Below are 25,745 nucleotides of genomic sequence, written 5' to 3' on the forward strand. Positions count from 1 at the left end.
TGAATGGAGCCTAAACGGGGAAAAAAAACTGTTGTGTGCAGGAGGCCTAAATGCAATACTGTGGTATAATGAATGAGTTAATAATGCCATGTTGATGTGTCAGTACCGTCGGCAGTTTTCTTTTCTGTTATGTGTATTTATACATAGTGCTGACAGGGCACACAGCGTGCACTGATTATATGTGCTGGTCCATGCTCACACTACAGTATTGTGTACTGGATGCAGGCAGTATATTTGGTGGTTGGTTTCTTTGGGTATATGCTTCTATTCTATTTCATAGTAATTTATTTTTATACATTGTGTTTTCCTTTTTTTAAATAAAAAATGAGCATGGAATAAAGGGAAAATAGTAAGGCCCCTTTCACACGGGCGAGTATTCCGCGCGGATGCGATGCGTGAGGTGAACACATTGCACCCGCACTGAATACCGACCCATTCATTTCTATGGGGCTGTTCACATGAGCGGTGATTTTCACGCATCACTTATGCATTGCATGAAAATCGCAGCATGCTCTATATTCAGCGTTTTTCACGCAACGCAGGCCCCATAGAAGTGAATGGGGTTGCGTGAAAATCACAAGCATCCGCAAGCAAGTGCGGATGCGGTGCGATTTTCACGCACGGTTGCTAGGAGACAATCGGGATGGAGACCCGATCATTATTATTTTCCCTTATAACATGGTTATAAGGGAAAATAATAGCATTCTGAATACAGAATGCATAGTAAAACAGCACTTTAGGGGTTAAAAAATTTTAAAAAAAAATTTAACTCACCTTAGTCCACTTGATCGCGTAGCCCGGCATCTCCTTCTGTCTCCTTTGTTGAATAGGACCTGTGGTGAGCATTAAATACAGGAACAGGACCTTTGATGACATCACTCCGGTCATCACATGATCCATCACATGATCTTTTACCATGGTAATGGATCATGTGATGACCGGAGTGACGTCATCAAAGGTCCTTGACCTGTAATGGACGCTCACCACAGGCACTGTTCAGCAAAGGAGACAGAAGGAGATGCCGGCATCGCGATCAAGTGGACTAAGGTGAGTTAAATTTTTTTTTTTTTTTTTTTAACCCCTCCAGCGCTATTTTACTATGCATTCTGTATTCAGAATGCTATTATTTTCCCTTATAACCATGTTATAAGGGAAAATAATACAATCTACAGAACACTGATCCCAAGCCCGAACTTCTGTGAAGAAGTTCGGGTTTGGGTACCAAACATGCGCGATTTTTCTCATGAGCGTGCAAAACACATTACAATGTTTTGCACTCGCGCGGAAAAATCGCGGGTGTTCCCGTAACGCACCCGCACATTTTTCCGCAACGCCTGTGAGAAAGAGGCCTAAAGCTTTTAACTAAGTGAAAAGACAACAGTAGAAACCCATGAATTTCATGTAATTCTTTTACAAGCCAAAAACACGCCGGGATAAACATATAAGGCCCCTTGCAGATGAGCGCGAGCGGATTAGGTGCGGATGCATTCAGTGAAAAATGCGCAATTTCGCAAACAAGTACATTCAGTTTTTATCTCACGACTGCAATGCAATTCATTGCGTTTTGCACGCGTGTGATAAAAAACGGAATGTTTAGCAACAACATCTTATAGCAAGCATCCGTGAAAATCGTATGCGATTGTCACGCAGCCCCATTCACTTCTATGGGGCCAGCGTTGTGTGAAAAACACAGAATATAGAACATGCTGCGATTTTCACGCAACGCAAAAGTGATGCGTGAAAAACACCGCTCGTGTACACAGCCCCATTGAAATAAATGGCTCCGGATTCCGTGCGGGCACAATGCATTTGCATCACGCATTGCACCTGCGCGGAATACTCGTTTGTGTGAAAGGGGCCTAAGGGGCAATTTATCGTTTCTCCTATGCCAGCTTTCTGGTTGCAAACACGGTGTGCCATCCTGGGCACTTTCCAAAAAGGGTACAGTGCAAGGGCAGGGAGGGGACAGGGCCAGCGGGCCCCTGCACATTTATTTTCAGTTGCCCCAGTTTTCTGGTATAAATGAAGCAGCTCGGAGATGCTGTAGATTTCAGATAAGGTGCATGGACTGCAAGAAGATGCACCTAATATATATGACGAGGCTTTCACCTCGCCATAAATTAGGCTGATCTGCAGTACCCCATAGCAGGGTTACTGCAAAGGGTTGATTTAAATGTTGTGATTTCCTATGTTTGTATACCTAATATCATATGGATGGATGGACTACAAAGGGTTAATTTTTTGGCTCATTGTGTTAGGTTACCTGGGTGAGTGATCTGGGTCCATCCTCTGAATAATTAGGCTACGTCTACACGACGACATTTGTCGCGCGACATTGGTGCGACAAATGTCGTCATGTAGACCTAGCCTAAGTCATTTTCTGTTCTGAAGAACAGTGAAGACCTACATGTGTAAGCTCCTCAGGGCTAGGCCTGACCTCTACAGCCAAGAAAGAAGTGCTACTCTCAAGGCCGAGCACTGAAGTCAGACAGCAAGGTATTGTGCTCGTTTATGGCTGGGAGACTTTGCTACTGAGAGAGGAAACATTGCTAGTGCACCCTTCCTCGCTTTGGCCCACCGTATCTTATATCTGCACCCCTCACCCTGGAAGCTGCAGAAGCTTACCATGAACCTCATAGCATGTTTAAAGAGGACCTTTCACCAGAATAAAACATCTAAACTAACTATACAGACATGTAGAGCGGCGCCCAGGGATCCCCCTGCACTTACTATTATCCCTCGGCGCCGCTCCGTTCTCCCAGTATAGCGTCCGGTATCTTCATAGTTAGGCTCCACCCAGGGGAACCTCCAGGCGTCTCCTTCTCCCAGGCTGTAGCGCTGGCCAATCGCAGCGCTCAGCTCATAGCCTGAGAGAAAAAAAAAAGCCTCTGAGAGGCCGCTGGACTAAAAGTACTGCATGTCCGACTTTTTAGTCCGGCGGCCTCTCACCGCAAACTGCCGTGCTGCGCCGGAGCTCCGCCCCGTCCCCATTATAGTCAATCGGGACGGAGCGGCGGCACAGTGAAATAGCGGCAGGACGGATCCGACAGGGTGAACAGCCTGTCGGATCCGCCCTGCCGCTAGTGTGAAAGTAGCCTTAGTCACAGACCCCAGCACCGTACAGTACAGCTATGGTGCGCTGATCGGACGGGTGCAGGAGCTGTGCCCACCCGATCAGCAGCAGAGTTCCAGCTGTTCCCGTTTGTTGTGACTCTGCATTGGTGAAAACACAGATGCCTGCGCATTAACCCTAGCTGTGCCGCGGTGAGCACTGACCGCGGCACATGCGATGTCTGTTTAGTGTCCCGATCACAATGTTGATTATCTGTGGATAGGATTATCTGTGGATAGATTACATGTTGATTATCTGTGGATAGGATTTTCATGCTGAAAAAACGCAGCATAATATGGTACCAACAGAGTGTATGAGATTAGACAAATCTTATGTCCACTTAGTTTTTTTCCGTGTGGAAATTGACCTGCTTTGCGGATTAGGAAATCCACAGAATGTCAATTGTTTGTGTGATTTTTTATTTTTATTTTATTTGCAAAGGGTTGAGATCTGCAGCAAATCTCCAACAAAAATGCAAGTTAGTGCTTGGTCACATTACCGTGCCGCCCGTTAGCCTTCCGCAATTTGTGGAATGGAAGGGACGGCCCTTTATAGAAATACCTATTCTTGTCCGCAAAACGGACAAGAATAGGACATGACATCATTTTTGCGGAGCCACATAACGGAGCAACGGATGCGGACAGCACACGGAGTGCTATCGACATCTTTTGCGGCCCCATTGAAGTGAATGAGTCCTCACCTGAGCCGCAAAAAATGCGACTCGGATGCAGAACCAAACCACGATCGTGTGAATGAGCCTAATGCATGTGGATTTTAGTGTGGATTTTGTGCAGGAATGCCCAAAAATCGGCATGGAATTTCTATTAGTCAGCCCATGTCAACCAGTGTTTTGGTCAGTGATTTTGAGCTAAAACCGGGAGTGCACCCTACACAGAGATAAGGTATAATGGGAAGATTTGCACTTGTTCTGTGTCACAATGTGTGAATTAAAACCTTAAGGTGGATTTAGACAAGCAAATAATCGGCACTATTTGAACGCAAGCAAATATTTCTAACGTTTGAGCGATCTAACTAAAACGCTGATTCAACGTCTGTGAAATCGCTGATACAAACAAGTACAATCATCGTCTGTGTTTAATGAATTGCACTGTATAAATGTACTTTGTGTAAATTCTTGACGATACAAAGCCCTGTGTATGTGTAACATCCTGAAGTATGTCACTAAACTTCTGTTCCCCTGCTTCATAATGTTAGGTATATGCATAATGTCATCTGGTAAAAGTTTGCATCATTTCCTCTACAATGTGTATTTTCCAGGTCTGTTGCATTGTATTTATTCTGTAATATTCATGTACACCAGCAGGTGGCAGCAAAGTATGTAGCAGAACCAAGCCAGTTAGTATATCTAGACTGGAATAGACCATTCCAGGCTAGCTTCCCCCTATCTGAGGAGTGGAATGTTCCCACATCCTACTTCAGAGGGAGGATAGAAAGTTCTAGTGAGTGTACCAGCCACCCCCTGTTGGGGTAGGCTGTGTGAATAGGAGCTCCCAGAAACAGGGACCCCAACCAGGGATCCAAGCCACTTCCTGAGGCCCAAGATCAACCTTCCCAGCCTGAGTCCCTTACCTCAGCTGGATGACCAAGAAAGCAGCAAACTTCAGAACTATCAGATCTCCAGGACGCCACCATCATTCCCTGCGAGCAGTCCTGTAAGTACAGATTCCAGAACAAGGAGAAGATAAGTACCTCCATAGCTAGTCAGGCCCATATCAAGCAAACCATAGACAGAGCAGAAGACATATACCTGCCAGATTCTTAAAGGCGTATGTACTAGATTCAGAATAGATATATATAATTCCTGCCACATATTGCCAATACCTGCTGGGACCCAAGACTAAAGCTGTAACATTGTATGGATCTAAAGCTGCCTCTTATTGCATCAAGTAAAGACAAGTTGGACCCTATTTTCTGTGTGGAATTCCATCATTCCTCCATTACTCCTATTTACTGCACTCATTTTGTTGCATGTGAGCCAGGATACAGGAGTCCAGCCGTACTACAGGTAGGAGACACCGTTGACACAATACAGAGACAATCTCCCCCTCTGGCATTCCTCACCTAGTACGTGTGCTCATACCATCTTAAAGGGCCCTGCTACAGTACCTGCGCAAGCTGCAACTGGCGTCACAAACTTATACACATCTAAATCTGACCCACTGCATAGCAGCCCCAATGACCCAGTATTCCTGCTCATTGCATATGCAGGAGTATCAACGATTATAGGTTTGGAAAAAAAACCTAAATTTTACATGATAATCCTTTCATTTAAATGCTAGTTGTCTGCTAGAACGCTCTGCCGGTAGATTTATTGTATTTGTATGCCTAATAGCATTGTATGGAAGTTAAAGTATAACTACCTTGGCTCATCCTCTTAGGTCGCCAAAAGATGGACCTGGGTCTGCCCCCTGGTTAGGTTAGTCAGAGTATTGAAATTCTAGCAGTAATTTAGTGAAGACCTACATGTGCAAGAACTCAGAGCTAGGCCCGTGCTCAGAGAAGCTTTATCTCTGACACTTCTACAGCCAAGAAAAGAAGAAGGGCCCCTATTTAGAGACAGTTTTCTACTGAGGATACTGCAGAGCTACTGTATAGTGGGAATGTGTACAGTGCAGAGGTGGGATTAAAATTTTTAACAACAGGTTCCTTACTCAACTGCAGACACGCAGCATCACAATACATTTACATATACCATATATATGCAACACACATACATAAATACACCATATATATATATATATATATATATATACACATATATATATACTACACCACATACCACCCAACTAAGGAGCTAAACTACCAGCGGCGCGCGAAGCAATGAAAGCGAACATCTCAGCCGGTAACACGGTTCTCTGATCCAGTTGTAATTATAACAACTGGTCTGGGGAACTGGCTGAATCCCGTACAGTGCCTATGTGAACTATCTATTGAACTTCCTCAGTAAAGTACAGTGTAATTGCTGTATAAAACCTGGTCTCCTCATTGCATGCACCAGCACCTGCACTACTGTCCCATTATTCAGGGACCCTGCCTTTCACCTTAAAAACTCATCTACACCAAGGGCACCCCACCTAAAACCAGGCAGGTGTGCCCAGAAGTTAAGAAAAGGTGCACCATTCCTATCACTGCAAAGCCAGGAAGCGACATAGAGAGGACTGCCACGTGAGTACAACTACTCCCATTCTCTCCACCTCCCTTGAGGCTCTCTGCATGAACATCACTCTATATCTGCGAGGATCATATCTGGTATGATGAAGTAGAGGCCTTCGCTGTAGGCTACAGATTGCTACCAGCAATGATATCACTTCTCACTATAAGACTGTGATTAAAATAATGGATGTTTGGGAAAATGAGGCAAAATTACACACCAGATTTACTGAGCCAGCAAATCTCAGGAAGACACATACTATAATTTCTCTCACATCCAAACAAGCCATTGTTCACCCTCCATAGAAATGGAAAGAAAGTTTCTCATGCCTCTCGTTCCTCCACTGACCCCTGTAATCTAAACTGGTCTCAACATGGTGCTGAGAGCTAACAGCTTTGGAGACCCTGGAAACCGACACATTAGACACATTCCATTACATTGAACCCATGACTTTCTCAAGTACATGTCTCTTGTAGAGGATTATCATATCATCTGGAGTCCGGTAAGTTGACCGTAAACCACAGATCCACAAAACATGGGAGCTAGCCGTGTGCCTCCAGCATCTGCGATCTGCAAGATGCGGTGAAAGATAGGACATGTTCTATCTTTTATGGTGTGGAGGCACAGTCCCGGAAGCATCAGTAATTCTAATATCTTAGAATGGCCCAGTCAAAGTCCAGACCTAAATCCCATTGAGAATCTGTGGCAAGACTTGAAAATTGCTGTTCACAGACGCTCTCCATCCAATCTGACTAAAGCCTCATTCACACGTCAGTGTTTTGGTCAGCAATTTACATCAGTGACTGTGATCCAAAACCAGGAGTGGATTCTCCACAGACATAAGGCATAAGGGAAAGATCTGCACCTGTTCTGTTTTTTGAGCCGAACAATCACTGATGGAAATCACTGACCAAAACACTAACGTGTGAATGAGGCATAAGATTGAGCTTTTTTACAAAGAAAAAGAGCAAAAAATTCAGTTTCTAGATGTGCAAAGCGGATAGATACATACCCAAAAAGACTTACAGCTGTAATTAAAGTGAAAGGTGGTCCTACAAAGTAATGAATACAAACGCATGCCAAACGTTCCAGATTTTTATTTATTAAAAAGCTTGAAAACTATGTATCATTTTCTTTTCACTTCACATGTTCTCGCTACTTTGTGTTGGTCTTTCACATAAAATCCTAATAATAATGTTTGTGGGTGTAACATGAAAAAAGGTGGAAAAGTTCAAGGGGTATCAATAGTTTTTGAAGGCACTGTAGTACAGTCTATCAATTTTTAGTGGAGCCCAAGCCTAATGTCACTAAATGTTCTCCTACAATATTGTACCTTTTTGATGAAGTTATGAATGGCGCGATTTGACATGGAACAGTCAACATAATGATCTGCCCACATGGACTTAAATGGGGCTCTAATCATTTTATTTTGAACAGGTTGCACGTATGGAAACTGCTATTATATGGGTTATTGAATCTTTCCGAGACAACCAATTATCTTGCTAATACGTAACATTTTCTCAATCTGCACACCCGGGTGCTGTGCGTGTCTAGGAAGATATATATGCCTGATATAGCATAAGTCTGTGTTTAGGCTCACATTACACTTATCTGCTTTTCTCTCATTCCTAGTCAATATCGTGATTGATTTTCCCTGCTTAGATCCGTAACGAAAAACCTTTCACATTGACCTTCAGGCATATTTCTGTCTCCAACGCTGTCATCTCTCCAGGAAAAAAAAAAAAATCTCTTCTTCTCATTATTACTCAATATGTTAGCTCCACTTAAAAGCACTAACACAGAAGTTTCACTTGCCGGATCAAACACAGGATGATGGAACATTTCATAAAGATTGATGCTTCATATGTTAGTCTTATTAAAAAGTTTGCCTATTACACAAATCTTAAAATTGTTTTAAAAAAAACTAATTTACTCACATATTTATAGGACTTTTTTCGCTTTCTGTGGGTGGGCATTTCCATCCGACCCCTGAATCTCCCAAGATATATTGCTATTGCAGTGACCTGGAGACCACTGCTAATAATGGAGTCTTGAATTTATCATATTATCTAATGTGTGGTAAGGTATAAATGATGTTGTTCTACTGTTTAACACTTGGCTATGACAGAGAGAGTTAACTCCAGGCCTAGCAACCATAACTAGACAGGGGTGGGAGACATATTTTGGGAGAATATTATAAATCCAGACTGGATTAGAGAAAGGTATAGCCCAGCAGGGGCGTAACTACCATAGTGGCAGACCATGCGACTGCTATGGGGCCCAGGACAAGAGGGGGCCCAGTCTTAGTTGGGATTATCTCCTCTTCTACTGGAGGTGAAAACTTGGTCAGGACTCTACCCTCTAAAGGAACAACTTTTAGAAGCAGTGGAAATGGCCCAAGTGTCATTGAAAAGGGTTTAGGCAGAAACCCTTCTGTCCTGTGTGAGGGGCCTGGTTTGATCCTTGCTATGGGGCCCTTACATCTCTATGTTCACCACTTATAGCCAGATATAGAAAGTGCATCTATATGAGGTACACAAAGCTAATTCTCTTAATTCAGTCAGGAATCTATTGAGACTGTTAAAAGACTGTGTCTACATTTAAAAGTAAATGTATGTGGAAAGCTAGTGGATTATCAGAAAAGTTGGTTATGTGTTAAATGACACTGGCCTCTTGAAATTGTTCATGGTGTACCTTGTTCCCTGCCTTGCACCTGACTACCTTGACACCAAGAGCACCCACCTTCCATTAGGCAGGTGACCTTTAATAGGGTGTTCCCCCAGAGGTTCCTGGTGCATCTCCTCCTCCTCACTACACAACTCAAGGGGAACGCTGGAGTTGGACCGCCGCCTCCGTGAGTAGAAACACCACTATCTGCCATTTACTACCCCCCCATACTTCTATTCAACAAACGCCTTCCCCCGCCAGGCCTGTGGCACTAACATAGTTTGTAAGGCTGAAAACAGACATCCGTCCATCCAGTTTGGCCTGTTACCTGCAAGTTGATCCAGAGGAAGGCAAAAAAACAACCCCTGTGAGGTAGAAGCCAATTTTCCTCACTTTAGGTAAAAAAAAACTCCCTGGATCAATAACTCATCTCTAGTAACTATAACCTGTAATATTATTACACTCCAGAAATACATCCAGGCCCCTCTTAAACTCTTTTAGTGAACTCACCATCACCATCTCCTCAGGCAGAGAGTTCCATAGTCTCACTGCTCTTACCATCTAGGAAATAAAATGCGTACAGATAATTGCTGGATTTACTACAACTCCTATTGTGCACCCAGTAAAGGGAAACTTTGGTTAAGTTCAGCCTGGACTCATCTCTGACAATCTTAACACCACACACTGGCCATTACATTTCCATTGTATGTCCTGCCTTGCACCCACATGGACATTAACATCAAGGGCATCAGGCACGGAGCACATGGTTGCAGAGAGTGCCCAGAGGGAACATAGGGTGCCCGTCCTTCATTGCACCAAACCCAGAGAGTAACGGTCTGAGGATATACACCATGACACATCATCATCAGGGCCACTACCACTCACATCCTCTGCTCTGGCTCCTCAGGGGCTCACTTCTGAGCATGTCAGTCCACCTCTGCATGCAGGAGAAAGTGGAACAGAACGATAAACAGCAGGTGATGTTACTGGAGATGAAAAATGTAATGCACTTTAAACAAATGAAAAATATCGCTATTGTATGTATATTACAATTATACTTAGAACATAAAAGTTGGACTATTGGCTTTCTTTTGGTTACTGTTTCACACCCCTACCAATGGTGGGGTTTAATAATAAGACCACCTTCCAGAAAATGCCTCTACAAGGTTTTGTCCCTTTATTATGTAATAGTATTATTCAGGCTATATGATTGTCGTATTCTTTTCAAACCTGTATTCAGTTTTTTTTGCCTTGCTATCTTTTATACCAATGAAAAAAACATTTGACTAAAAACTGAAATCTGTGCCTGCTGAGGGCCAGCGTTTTCTGGTGTAAATTATGCTAAATGTGTCAGGCCCTTCCTCTAAGCCTTGCCCACTTTTATTAAAAGTGGTGTGAGTGGTGGACTATCTCAGAAACTCAAAGATTATTTATGCAAAATGGTGTCTGTGAAAAAATTAGCAACTTTTGTATGCCAGCTGCCACTCAGCTCTAGTACATGACAAAGACTTGCAGAGACATATATAGCATATTTAATTGGTTTTATCAGAATAGGTCATTAATATCAGATTGGGGTCTTAGGAATCCCACCAATCAGCTGTTCAGGCAGCCTGTGGTTCCTGAAAACTATGCAGTGGACAGAGCTGGAAGCAGGAGGCTCCATCCATTGCGTAGTGGCAGCACCGGTATACTGCTGCCACTACAGCCAGTGGCTGCTCAAAACAGCTGATCATGGGATTGCCGGGTGTCGGACCCTCACCGATCTGATATTGATGACTTATCCCAGGATAGGTCATCACTGTCTAAGCTCCAGAGATCCACTTTCTTTTCTATGTAAAATTTCTATAGTCATAGATAGAGGGTGCACCTACGTCCCTAGGTGAGTGTTGGGCTTACCGCGACTTATGCGTTGACAGCACAGGCTGCAGAAGGCAACACTATTGTCAGCAGCTGACACGTTAAAAAAAGCCCACACTGCGGAGCCATGTACTGGCATCCTGGGAGCGCAAAATGTGACCGTGCATGGTGAATGGCTCGCTCCAGATACATTTTCAGTCTGCTTTTTGCCTCCTGTGCACTGCGAGTTCTGCCTGCTTCTCCTCCTTCCCTCCCTATCTGCTGCTCCTTCTCTCCCTCTGAACTCCTTTCCTCTTCCTCTCTTGTGGGCACCCACGTGACGTTCATCGACACGTTATCATTGTCACCTTTGCAACCACTGACATTAGAGATCTCGAAGTAGGCAGCAACAGCGGGGACCACCCTCCTTGGGCTGATCTGGGTACTGTCGTCAGACCGCTGGGAGACGGCCATTGCTACCTCCTCTTCCGATGCCAAGAATGTATGCGCATCGGTAAGGTCTGGGAATGGATGGGAAAATAATTCCTCTGACTCGAGTGGAGGGGCTATGGTGGTGGTGTCTTTGGGGGTGCACACAGCAGAGAGTGAGGAGAGTGCAGATACAGAGAATGAGGGGGATGCAGAAGCAGAAGGCTGAGTGAGCCACTCAACCAACTCTGGTGTGTCCTTTGACGTAATCGCACACACCTTCGCCAACTTCCCACTTAGGCTCCGGCCTGGTGCACCTGCCCGACCCCTACCTCCCCTGTGGAATGGCTAGCCTCTTCCTCTGCCTGTGATTTTCAAAATGACCCTGTGCCAAAGTCCCTAGAGAAGAGCAGTATTTGTGGAAGCAGGTATATCGCAGGCCTCAATCAGTATTTTGTGGAAGCAGGCATATAGAACCCCTTAATCAGTATTTTGTGGAAAAAGGTATATAGAACCACTGAATCAATATTTGATGGAAGCAGGTACATCGCACCCCTCAATCAGTATTTTGTGGAGACAGGTATATAGAACCCCTGAATCAATATTTTGTGGAAGCAGGTACATCGCACCCCTCAATTAGTATTTTGTGGAAGCAGGTATATCGCACCCCTTATTGAGTATTTTGTGGAAGCAGGTATATAGAACCCCTTAATCAATATTTGATGGAAGCAGGTATATCGCACCCCTCAATCAGTATTTTGTGGAAGCCGGTGTATCGCAGGCCTCCATCAATATTTGGTGGAAGCAGGTATATCTCACCCCTCAATCAGTATTTTGTGGAAGCAGGTATGTAGAACCCCTGAATCAATATTTGGTGGAAGCAGGTGTATCGCACCCCTCAATCAGTATTTTGTGGAAGCAGGTATATCGCACCTCATAATCATTTTTTTGGGGGGCAACAGGTATATCACGCCCGTTGCAAATAGTTGTTCCAATAACACTTGTCCCTCGATATACAGTTGTGTTCAAAATTATTCAACCCCCACTGAAATTGAATGTTTTGGCCAGTTTGACATTGATTTTGATCATTTCAGTCATCTTGTTTACAATTAAATCAAAGAGGCACTTGTAAGTCAGACAAATATAACATAACATTTATAATCAAATAACCACAAATAGGCTTGCGTGCTGCAACTGCTTTCTTTAAGTCCCATCAGAGGTTCTCAATCGGATTTAAGTCTGGTGACTGCGATGGCCACTTCAAAATGTTCCAGCCTTTAGTCTGCAACCATGCTCTAGTGGACTTGGAGGTATGCTTGGGATCATTGTCCTGTTGAAAGGTCCAACATCTCCCAAGCCTCAGGTTTGTGACGGACTGCATCACATTTTCATCCAATATCTCCTGGTACTGAAGAGAATTCATGGTACCTTGCACACGCTGAAACTTCCCTGTACCTGTAGAAGCAAAACAGCCCCAAAGCATGATTGACCCCCCGCCATGCTTCACAGTAGGCAAGGTGTTCTTTTCTTCATAGGCCTCCACAGTGTTCCTCCTCCAAACATAGCGTTGATCCATGGGCCCAAACAGTTCTCATTTTGTTTCATCAGTCCACAGAACACTGTCCCAAAACTTTTGTGGTTTGTCCACATGACTTTTGGCATACTGCAGTCGACTCTTCTTATTCTTTGGAGACAGCAAGGGGGTGCGCCTGGGAGTTCTGGCATGGAGGCCTTCATTACGCAGTGTGCGCCTTATTGTCTGAGCTGAAACTTCAGTACCCACATCTGACAAATCTTTTTTCAGTTCCTCAGCAGTCACACGGGGACTTTTCTCCACTTTGCGCTTCAGGTAGCGCACAGCAGTTGAAGTCAGCATCTTCTTTCTGCCACGACCAGGTAGCGTTTCAACAGTGCCCTTTGCCTTGAATTTGCGAATGATGCTTCCTATGGTGTCTCTTGGTATGTTTAACATCTTTGCAATCTTCTTATAGCCATTACCCTTCCTGTGAAGAGAAATCACCTCTTCTCTTGTCTTCCTGGACCATTCTCTTGACTTCACCATGTTTGTAAACACACCAGTAAATGTCTAGAAGGAGCTGAGTATCACAGTCCTTTTAAATCTGCCTAATTGGTGCTTATTATGCTTGATTGCTGCTCCTTGACATCCACAGGTGTTTTCAATACCTGATCGAAAACACTTGAATGAACCTCTGTTCTTAAGAGTGGTAGTCTTTAAGGGGTTGAATAATTGTGTCAATGAAGAAATCACAAAAAAAACATTTAATACTGTATTACAAAAACAATTGATGTCATTTTTGTTGCATTTGGTTCTTTAAAAAGTCCTTGTAAGATTTCATTCTGAACACAATTACAAATGTACACTAAATTCCCTAAAACCCTTTGCAGCATTGGGGGTTGAATAATTTTGAACACAACTGTACATGCAGTATCGCAGCAGAACCGCACACAACTGCTGCACAATACAAATGCACTATAATATACTTTCTATGTTAGAAAGTATATTATAAGTATATCACACCCCTCAGTATATCACACCTATCGATAGCACACCTATACCAGTCCCTAAAAGGACTTTGTGGCCGAATTATCTAGCGTTTGGTGTCCCTAATAGTCTGTCCCTGCTCCACAAAGCAACCTCTCCCTACACTGGCAAAACACAGAATGTAAAATGGCGGCCAGATCGGGTTCTGTTATAGGGTGGGGGTGTGTCTATGAGCTGAAACGTCTCAATTGGCTGTCCTGTCTCACCTGATGGATGTGTCATGGGTCAAAGTTCGGCGCAATGCAAAAGAAAATGGTGCATGCAAACATCGCCATATGTTCGCATGTTCGGCGAATTGCGAACGAGCAAATTTTGTCGTGAAATGAACGCTAAGCGAACCACAAGGCCATCTCTAGTGAACAGTATTCACGGATCTGGCAGATCTGTTTACTGCAAATGTGAAACAAAATGAATAGGGTTGCAATGTAATACTCTAATACAGTTTTTGGGTTGCAACCCCATATAAGAGTTAAGGCAGAAAAATGTTGGTGGACTCTCCTGTGAGCAGCAACACTGCAAGATGTTTCCATCATCTAGTCATAGAGGTGATCCATGAATAACCAGAATATGGGTGAGACTGGCAGAAGATCCCACTGGTGGAGTCCATAGGCTCAGAGCTCATTTGATTTCCATACTTATAGAGCACTCAACTCCTTAAGCTTTGGGTGCACATTGAATTTCAGCACCAAATCCTTATTTCCTCCCAGGAGATAAACCGTGTCCTACAGCGGCTCTCTTCCAATTGAAAAACATTTAATTTCGTCATTTTTTCATAATTTTAATTGTTGTTTTATTCTAAAGACCCACATGAAAATTTTGCCTAATATTTCAACATTGCTATTTTAGTCAATGGAAATCATGTACAACTTCTATACCAACAAACCAGCACAGACTCCCTCTAGTGGTATATGCATAAATTGCTAACACTTGGATACTGTGAAACCATAATCTAATCTATCGACAATAAACCAGAATACTATGCAGGAGGCAATGAATAAGTTCCATACTATCAGCTCTCTCCAGTTTACTTTTTCTGCTCTTGCATTTCAGTGAACTATAATTCATATCCATAGTTCATTGATTAATAATAATTTCTTTCAAAGATACACATAGATTAAACTCTTATAAATAATCACTAAAGTTGGGATGCTGTGTGAAATGTAAATAAAAAACGAATTTGATGATTTGCAAATCTTATAGACCCATATTTTATTCATAGTAGATCATAGAACACAACTCAAATGCTGAAAGTGAGACATTTTACCATTTCATTAAAAAAATGAACTCATTTTGATCTTTATGGCACCAACGCATCTCAAGAAAGTTGGGACAGAACCTTGTCTACCACTGTGTAGCATCCCTTCTTTTATCAGCAGTCTGGAAACATCTGGGAAGTGAGGAGACCAATTGCTGGAGTTTTTGCTCAGTTTCACGCTTGACAAAGGCCTCATTGTGCTGGATGAAATGTTGCTACTGAGGAAATACATGGGTCCAACACCCTTTTACTGAATTTGGAGCGCTGCCTCATCATTTGCCTTTATGTATGTGTGTGTGTGTGTGTGTATATATATACACTGCTCAAAAAAATAAAGGGAACACTTAAACAACACAATGTAACTCCAAGTCAATCACACTTCTGTGAAATCAAACTGTCCACTTAGGAAGCAACACTGAGTGACAATCAATTTCACATGCTGTTGTGCAAATGGGATAGACAACAGGTGGAAATTATAGGCAATTAGCAAGACACCCCCAATAAAGGAGTGGTTCTGCAGGTGGTGACCACAGACCATTTCTCAGTTCCTATGCTTCCTGGCTGATGTTTTGGTCACTTTTGAATGCTGGTGGTGCTTTCACTCTAGTGGTAGCATGAGACGGAGTCTACAACCCACACAAGTGGCTCAGGTAGTGCAGCTTATCCAGGATGGCACATCAATGCGAGCTTGGCAAGAAGGTTTGCTGTGTCTGTCAGCGTAGTGTCCAGAGCATGGAGGCGCTACCAGGAGACAGGCCAGTACATCAGGAGACGTGGAGGAGGCCATAGGAGGGCAACAACCCAGCAGCAGGACCGCTACCTCCGCCTTTGTGCAAGGAGGAACATGATGAGCACTGCCAGAGCACTGCAAAATGACCTCCAGCAGGCCACAAAAGTGCATGTGTCTGCTCAAACGGTCAGAAACAGACTGCATGAGGGTGAGTCCACAGGTGGGAGTTGTGCTTACAGCCCAACACCGTGCAGGACGTTTGGCATTTGCCAGAGAACACCAAGATTGGCAAATTTGCCACTGGCACCCTGTGCTCTTCACAGATGAAAGCAGGTTCACACTGAGCACATGTGACAGACGTGACAGAGTCTGGAGACGCCGTGGAGAACGTTCTGCTGCCTGCAACATCCTCCAGCATGACCGGTTTGGCATTGGGTCAGTAATGGTGTGGGGTGGCATTTCTTTGGAGGGCCGCACAGCCCTCACTGTCCTCGCCAGAGGTAGCCTGACTGCCATTAGGTACCGAGATGAGATCCTCAGACCCCTTGTGAGACCATATGCTGGTGCGGTTGGCCCTGGGTTCCTCCTAATGCAAGACAATGCTAGACCTCATGTGGCTGGAGTGTGTCAGCAGTTCCTGCAAGACGAAGGCATTGATGCTATGGACTGGCCCGCCCGTTCCCCAGACCTGAATCCAATTGAGCACATCTGGGACATCATGTCTCGCTCTATCCACCAATGTGACGCTGCACCACAGACTGTCCAGGAGTTGGCAGATGCTTTAGTCCAGGTCTGGGAGGAGATCCCTCAGGAGACCGTCCGCCACCTCATCAGGAGCATGCACAGGCGTTGTAGGGAGGTCATACAGGCACGTGGAGGCCACACACACTACTGAGCCTCATTTTGACTTGTTTTAAGGACATTACATCAAAGTTGGATCAGCCTGTAGTGTGTTTTTCCACTTTAATTTTGAGTGTGACTCCAAATCCAGACCTCCATGGGTTAAAAAATTTGATTTCCATATTTTTTTTTTGTGTGATTTTGTTGTCAGCACATTCAACTATGTAAAGAACAAAGTATTTCAGAAGAATATTTAATTAATTCAGATCTAGGATGTGTTATTTTTGTGTTCCCTTTTATTTTTTTGAGCAGTGTATATATATATATATATATATATATATATATATAAAAATGAGAGTAACAATTGGAAATTGGGTGGAAATAAAGAGAAAGGAGGAGGACTTACTCTCACCACTGCATTTTAGTCTCAGTGGGGGATTATTGATGCCTAGGCCACTAAGCATGATGGCATTAAAGAGGCTTATGGGTTCATGGGGTGTGTCTGGTATTACTGCTCAGCTCTATTCAGATGAATGTGGCGCTGTAATAAAATATAAAACAGGTGGACAGGTGTAGCTCTGTTTTTTTAAACCATCACACCAAGGGTGGATTGGGAACTTAAAATGCCCCTCAGGAAAAACAAAAGAAAAAAAAAACACTAAAAGTGGCCCCAAGTTATAGTTGGGGCAACACAATTAGGCACAGTCAACACAAGCCTCAAGTAAATAGGGACAACAGAAGTAGGTGGGGCCAGCAATACCGTAGTGAAGCACAAAATACTAACCCAGCTAAATAAAATGCCACAGTGCAGAATAAAATACTGCCCTATCACATACTGAGGACAATGATACAGTTAAGTTCAGGGTGGCACCTGTGGCTGCTATTAATTAATGCTGATGGCATCAGATCATTATGTACCCAGCCAGCGATTGTGAAGAGGGCTCAGGAGACCCCCCTGGGCATCGGGCCACCGGGAAATTTTCCTGTAGGTTCTACGGCCAGTCCGCCCCTGCATCCAGGGGCAGATTGGGAACTTAAAGTGGCCCTGGCAAAAAAAACTAATGTTGCAGGTGTATTCAAACTGACAGAAGACAGGCCAAAACAAGAAGGTGGGGACAACCTTAGTATGCGGGGCCTGCAATACTGTAGTGCAGCACAGAATACCTTCCCAGAAGAACCAAATACCACAGGACAGCACAATATACTGCTGCCCTCACCACAGTATTTAACTGTATCAGCACTTTGAGGACGGTAATACAGTTGAGTTCAGGAGGTCACCTGTGGCCGTTGAGCATCCGATTATTGTGTATCTGGCCGATCAGCCCCTCCGGAAATTTTCCTGCAGGGTCTATGGCCAATCCGCCCCTGCCTGCATCACACATTCCCTGAAACTTCTTCACCACCCAAAATCACCTATAATATTAGCACTAGAATCTTCATTACTTTAGACCACCAGTAGTCTTAGATATTAATCTTCTAAGGAACCCTAGACCACCCAGGATATTAGGAAGTAACACTTTGAAAGCTTTCTACATTCAAATGATAAACCGCAATTAGACTTACCGGTAATTCAGTTTCCTTGAATCCACCATGATGGCCACAATGAGATTGACCCTTGACCTTTGTAATGGCAGGAACACATGAAGAGAGTTTAAATCCCCCCCACCCCTCCACCTCCTCAGTGCTTTACAAATTACCCGAAAAGGTGGAACATCATCATAAAGGATATTGATTCATATCACCTAAAATATTAATATCTATCATCTTCCCCCGTATATTATATAATATATATTTATATATATATATATATATATATATATATACTGCTCAAAAAAATAAAGGGAACACAAAAATAACACATCCTAGATCTGAGTTAATTAAATATTCTTCTGAAATACTTTGTTCTTTACATAGTTGAATGTGCTGACAACAAAATCACACAAAAATAAAAAAATGGAAATCAAATTTTTCAACCCATGGAGGTCTGGATTTGGAGTCACACTCAAAATTTAAGTGGAAAAACACACTATAGGCTGATCCAACTTTGATGTAATGTCCTTAAAACAAGTCAAAATGAGGCTCAGTAGTGTGTGTGGCCTCCACGTGCCTGTATGACCTCCCTACAACGCCTGTGCATGCTCCTGATGAGGTGGCAGACGGTCTCCTGAGGGATCTCCTCCCAGACCTGGACTAAAGCATCTGCCAACTCCTGGACAGTTTGTGGTGCAAAGTGACGTTGGTGGATAGAGCGAGACATGATGTCCCAGATGTGCTCAATTGGATTCAGGTCTGGGGAACGGGCGGGCCAGTCCATAGCATCAATGCCTTTGTCTTGCAGGAACTGCTGACACACTCCAGCCACATGAGGTCTAGCATTGTCTTGCATTAGGAGGAACCCAGGGCCAACCGTACCAGCATATGGTCTCACAAGGGGTCTGAGGATCTCATCTCGGTACCTAATGGCAGTCAGGCTACCTCTGGCAAGCACATGGAGGGCTGTGCGGCCCTCCAAAGAAATGCCACCCCACACCATTACTGACCCAATGCCAAACCGGTCATGCTGGAGGATGTTGCAGGCAGCAGAACGTTCTCCACGGCGTCTCCAGACTCTGTCACGTCTGTCACATGTGCTCAGTGTGAACCTGCTTTCATCTGTGAAGAGCACAGGGCGCCAGTGGCGAATTTGCCAATCTTGGTGTTCTCTGGCAAATGCCAAACGTCCTGCACGGTGTTGGGCTGTAAGCACAACCCCCACCTGTGGACGTCGGGCCCTCATGCAGTCTGTTTATGACCGTTTGAGCAGACACATGCACATTTGTGGCCTGCTGAAGGTCATTTTGCAGTGCTCTGGCAGTGCTCCTCCTGTTCCTCCTTGCACAAAGGCGGAGGTAGCGGTCCTGCTGCTGGGTTGTTGCCCTCCTACGGCCTCCAGGTATGTAGAAGAGAATAAAGGGCTAGCCGACTGTCTTAATGAATACTTCTGTTCAGTTTTTACAAAAGAAAAAGGAGAAGGACCTCCACTAGAAAGGATGACTAATAAATCATTTGATGCATGTATCTTTACAGAGGAAGATGTTCTAAGTTTGCTGTCTAAGGTGAAGACAAATAAGTCACAGGGGCCTGATGAGATACACCCAAAATTATTAAAAGAGCTTAGTGGTGAGCTGGCAAAACCGCTAACAGATTTATTTAACCAATCATTAGTAACAGGAGTCGTCCCGGAAGATTGGAAATTGGCAAATGTCGTGCCCATTCACAAGAAAGGTAGTAGAGAGGAATCGAGCAACTATAGACCAGTGAGTCTGACATCAATAGTAGGCAAATTAATGGAAACCCTATTAAAGGATAGTTCATGTAAAATGTAGAGCAGATAACCAGTGGCACTACACCAAACTTAAAATTGTCAGGATGCGACTGCCGAGGAGTGGTGCCTCACGGAGGTGCTCAGCTTGTAGCTGCAGTGAGCATATATGATAAAAAGAAAAAGAAAACAAAACGAGCGGCACTCACCGTTGATAGGCAGGTAACTTTATTCCATGGCAGGAGGGGGGTGCAAGGGTTGCAGATACAGCAGCAAGTAAGCAACAGCCGTTTCGCGCGTGTATGCGCTTCTTCTGGCTTTCCCAGAAGCCAGAAGAAGCGCATACACGCGCGAAACGGCTGTTGCTTACTTGCTGCTGTATCTGCAACCCTTGCACCCCCCTCCTGCCATGGAATAAAGTTACCTGCCTATCAACGGTGAGTGCCGCTCGTTTTGTTTTCTTTTTCTTTTTATCCTATTAAAGGATAGGATTGTGGAACATCTAAAATCCCATGGATTGCAAGATGAAAAACAACATGGGTTTACTTCAGGGAGATCATGTCAAACAAATCTTATAGATTTTTTTGACTGGGTGACTAAAATAATAGACGGTGGAGGTGCAGTAGACATCGCATATCTAGATTTTAGTAAGGCTTTTGACACTGTCCCACATAGAAGACTTATCAATAAACTGCAGTCATTGAGCATGGACTCCCATATTGTTGAGTGGATTAGGCAGTGGCTGAGTGACAGACAACAGAGGGTTGTAGTCAATGGAGAACATTCAAAACAAGGTCATGTTACCAGTGGGGTTCCACAGGGATCTGTACTGGGACCAATTTTGTTTAATATCTTCATAAGTGATATTGCAAAAGGCCTCGATGGTAAGGTTTGTCTTTTTGCTGATGACACAAAGATATATAACAGGGTTGATGTTCCTGGAGGGAAACGCCAAATGGAAAAGGATTTAGGAAAACTAGAAGAATGGTCAGAACTCTGGCAACTGAAATTTAATGTGGATAAGTGCAAGATAATGCACCTGGGGCGTAAAAACCCAAGGGCAGAATATAAAATATTTGACACAGTCCTGACCTCAGTATCTGAGGAAAGGGATTTAGGAGTAATTATTTCAGAAGACTTAAAGGTGGGAAAACAATGTAATAGAGCAGCACGAAATGCCAGCAGAATGCTTGGATGTATAGGGAGAGGTATAAGCAGTAGAAAGAGTGAAGTGCTTATGCCGCTGTACAGAACACTGGTGAGACCTCACTTTGAGTATTGTGCGCAGTACTGGAGGCCATATCTCCAGAAGGATATAGATACTCTAGAGAGAGTTCAGAGAAGAGCTACTAGACTAGTACATGGATTGCAGGATAAAACTTACCAGGAAAGGTTAAAGGACCTTAACATGTATAGCTTGGAAGAAAGAAGAGACAGAGGGGATATGATAGAAACTTTTAAATACATAAAGGGAATCAATGAAAGAAATAGAGATGGGCACTCTAATATCCGGAACCACCGGGTAATAAATCTAATATTTTAATAAATTGATATCAATAGCATAAATAATCACAATATCATAAACACAATATCAAAATACAGATAATAAGTTTAGAATAGGACTAATAGCCGAATGAATATTAAATGGTTACTAAAGACAAAATTGAGGTAGATAGGATTAATGATAAGCTGCCTGTAAGATAAACTCCGATTGCAATAGTTAATACGTCGGGTAAGTATTCAGTGAGTGTTCGGTGAGCACCTGCAGATGCTTATCACCGTGTGAAGTGTAACATAGAAGGAAAATTCGTATACGTGACAAGTCTTTCAAATAAAGTACAATCCAAACAGGAAAAATGAATATAAAAATAAACGTTGGTGATCACTTGCAAATCGTGCAAAGAAAAAATATCAATTAATACTGTGAAGTGTTCCTTTGTTTCAAACTGGTTCATAACCAGGATCCAAAAACTCTGAAATTTGCAGCCTTTGAACAACTAGACCGGGACTGGAGGGGAGGCAATCATATAGCCCGAATGTCAAGGACTGAGTCAAGAAGAATTTTCGAGTTCGGCAGTCTAGCACCTGCCGGATTAAATGCCGAACTCGAGATCTTCGGATTTCTCTAAGGGGTTGGATGCCCTTTGACCACGAGGGGTACCAGTCGGGCTGATTATCAGCACTGTGACCCCCCCTGGTCGGGAGGCTTCCAACCCAAATACATCATGAGAACTCATTTGTATATGGAAACATATACTATCTCCTTGACCACTACGATACATCAGATTAGGACTTACTATAAATGCACTATATGGAGCTAATGAACCTTGATTTATTCCTCCAGCCAGGATTTCCTTGTATAAATCTTCTCTATATACCTCCTTAATCTCTCTCTCTTGAATATAATATTTTATATATTTTATAAAAAATCTTTTTGTGTATTTTATGACATTTTTATGATATTTATTAAATAATTTTATGTATGTTATATATGTATATATATATCAAGTACTGTATGCTATGAGTAATCCACTTCATTAGATATGGAAACTGTATAATTGATCCTGTATTATATAGTGATACGCCAAAATATGTTATGGGTCTATGGTATACACTGCTGCTAAATGATCTTGTATTATGGAAGATGTAATCAGATAAGGTGAGAATATAACCGGTCTCCATAAAAGCAATCTACTGCATGGATTTCAAACAAGCTAAAACAAGTGTGGTCATGAAAGAATGTATGAGTCTCTTGAAAAAACTTTAGCAAAAAACCGCACCTACAAATAACGCATAGGAGATGTGATGAAAGGTTATATGACTGAAATACCTTCAGACTTATAAGACTCATCTTAGAGCTAATCTAGAGCCCTCTTGTTAGTGATACTACAGAATCATAGAATAAAACCGCATATGAACCGGAGTGGAAATAAAGCCAATTGATTAAAAGTTTACGAGATCCACATGACCCAGTGTAGGGTTAATGTTGAATTCCATGGACAGCCAGAGGTATAAAAGCCGGATATCCAGGTAGTTCTTGTCAAAGCCACTGAGGAAGAAGGTAGTAACCTTTGAAACGCGTCTGGCGTGGACGGACAAGAAATTAATCCTGGCAGAAAACCGGCAGAACGTGATTGTCATCTAGGATAAGCGCTTCAATCGAATAAATACCAGATCTACTGGCCACAGTCTGGTAACTTAAGGACAGCAGAAAAAGCAGCTGGAACAATTAAACCAGCGGTCCGGAGCAGGGTAAAACGCCCATTGTAGACTGACCGGAACTCTGTCTATGAATTAAACAGAGCGAGACCTGTGGACTACGGACAGCTCTGGATAACTGCGATTAATAGTGGAAGCGGACCATAGAGTACAGGTATATCAGTAAGGTATACCAACAAGGTACCTCTTTATTCCACACATGAGGTAAGCCTTTCTTGCAGCCACGCTACAGACTGAATCACAGTATCAAGCGTGAGTACCACTTTAAACAGGAGTGACTGCTAAAACCTTTGTATTTGCCTAAATCCGTGGAAATTGATTATTATTGGAGCAAACATTTGTATTAGGAGACATTTGCTAGAGTCGTGGAACTGCCACCATAAAACCCCTCTTGAATGCGGGTAGTATATACACCCTGATTTTTCATTTTTTATTTTTGAAACAAAGGAACACTTCACAGTATTAATTGATATTTTTTCTTTGCACGATTTGCAAGTGATCACCAACGTTTATTTTTATATTCATTTTTCCTGTTTGGATTGTACTTTATTTGAAAGACTTGTCACGTATACGAATTTTCCTTCTATGTTACACTTCACACGGTGATGAGCATCTGCAGGTGCTCACCGAACACTCACTGAATACTTACCCGACGTATTAACTATTGCAATCGGAGTTTATCTTACAGGCAGCTTATCATTAATCCTATCTACCTCAATTTTGTCTTTAGTAACCATTTAATATTCATTCGGCTATTAGTCCTATTCTAAACTTATTATCTGTATTTTGATATTGTGTTTATGATATTGTGATTATTTATGCTATTGATATCAATTTATTAAAATATTAGATTTATTACCCGGTGGTTCCGGATATTAGAGTGCCCATCTCTATTTCTTTCAATATTATTCGGTGCTTTGAGTGCGACATCAGATAGGTGCACCTGCCCATCCCAAATCAGGAGGCAGAGCCGTCCTTTTATCTGGTTTAAAGGGAATCAACTCGGTAAAGGAGGAGAGCATATTTAAAAGAAGAAAAACTACCACAGGAGGACACAGTTTTAAATTAGAGGGGCAAAGGTTTAAAAGTAATATAAGGAAGTATTACTTTACTGAGAGAGTAGTGGATGCATGGAATAGCCTTCCTGCAGAAGTGGTAGCTGCAAATACAGTGAAGGGGTTTGAGCATGCATGGGATAGGCATAAGGCTATCCTTCATATAAGATAGGGCCAGGGACTATTCATAGGATTCAGATATATTGGGCAGACTAGATGGGCCAAATGGTTCTTATCTGCCGACACATTCTATGTTTCTATGTTTCCTGATGTACTGGCCTGTCTCCTGGTAGCGCCTCCATGCTCTGGACACTACGCTGACAGACACAGCAAACCTTTTTGCCAAGCTCGCATTGATGTGCCATCCTGGATAAGCTGCACTACCTGAGCCACTTGTGTGGGTTGTAGACTCCGTCTCATGCTACCACTAGAGTGAAAGCACCGCCAGCATTCAAAAGTGACCAAAACATCAGCCAGGAAGCATAGGAACTGAGAAGTGGTCTGTGGTCACCATCTGCAGAACCACTTCTTTGTTGGGGGTGTCTTGCTAATTGCCTATAATTTCCACCTGTTGTCTATACCATTTGCACAACAGCATGTGAAATTGATTGTCACTCAGTGTTGCTTCCTAAGTGGACAGTTTGATTTCACAGAAGTGTGATTGATTTGGAGTTACATTGTGTTGTTTAAGTGTTCCCTTTATTTTTTTGAGCAGTGTATATATATATATATATATATATATATATTTATTTTTTATTTTTTTAGTTATTTTTTTAGTTATTTTTTTGGGATGGGAATAGTACGGGCCGTTATGGTGGATTCCAGGAAACGGAATTACCGGTAAGTCTAATTGCGGTTTTTCCATTTCATCCACCATGACGGCCACAATGAGAGCTAACAAATGACTAAGTGGGTGGGGATATCGCCTGGAGAACTCTTCGGCCAAAAAGAGTCTCGTTAGAGTCCGGAAGACTAAGACGATAGTGTCTCACAAAGGTATTTACACTTGACCAGGTTGCAGCCTTACAGATCTGGTCAAGTGAGACACCTCCTTTCTCAGCCCAAGAGGAGGCAGTGGCCCTAGTGGAATGGGCTTTAATCACCCCAGGGGTTGATTTGCCCTGAATCAAATAGCAACACTCAATGGTGGATCTAATCCACCTAGCTATGGAGGATTTAGAGAGCTTTTTTCCCTTATTTTTCCCTGAGAACTGTATTAGATTATTATCCTTCCTGAATTTTTGGGTAGTCTCAAGATATTGAATGACTGTATCTCTAACATCTAATAGGCATATTTTATCATCTGCCCCTCTATCCTGGGACCTGGTAATGGAGGGTAGAAATAACTCCTGGTCAAGGTGGAAGGAGTAGACCACCTTAGGGAGGAAACCAGGATCGAGTTTTAAACGAATGTGATCCTCCTTGATCTGGAGATATGGTTCCCCGCAGGAAAGGGCCTGAAGTTCTCCGATACGCCTGGCTGAAGTTATAGCTATCAGGAAGGCTGTCTTTAGGGAAAGGTGTTTTAAAGAAATGTCAGACAGCGGCACAAAGGGTGGTTTTGTT

The 25,745-nt window shown here is 43.1% G+C and overlaps 1 long non-coding RNA gene across 1 annotated transcript; it reads left to right on the plus strand.

Annotated features, from left to right (window-relative positions):
- Window positions 1–3,748: 3,748 nt before the first annotated feature.
- Window positions 3,749–20,400, plus strand: LOC120993800. The gene is made up of 3 exons (XR_005777321.1): window positions 3,749–3,879; window positions 19,757–19,760; window positions 20,390–20,400. It is a non-coding gene; the product is annotated as an uncharacterized LOC120993800 (long non-coding RNA).
- Window positions 20,401–25,745: the final 5,345 nt, after the last annotated feature.

Source organism: Bufo bufo, chromosome 3 (genome assembly GCF_905171765.1).
Source record: "Bufo bufo chromosome 3, aBufBuf1.1, whole genome shotgun sequence".
Taxonomy (NCBI): Eukaryota; Metazoa; Chordata; class Amphibia; order Anura; family Bufonidae; genus Bufo; species Bufo bufo.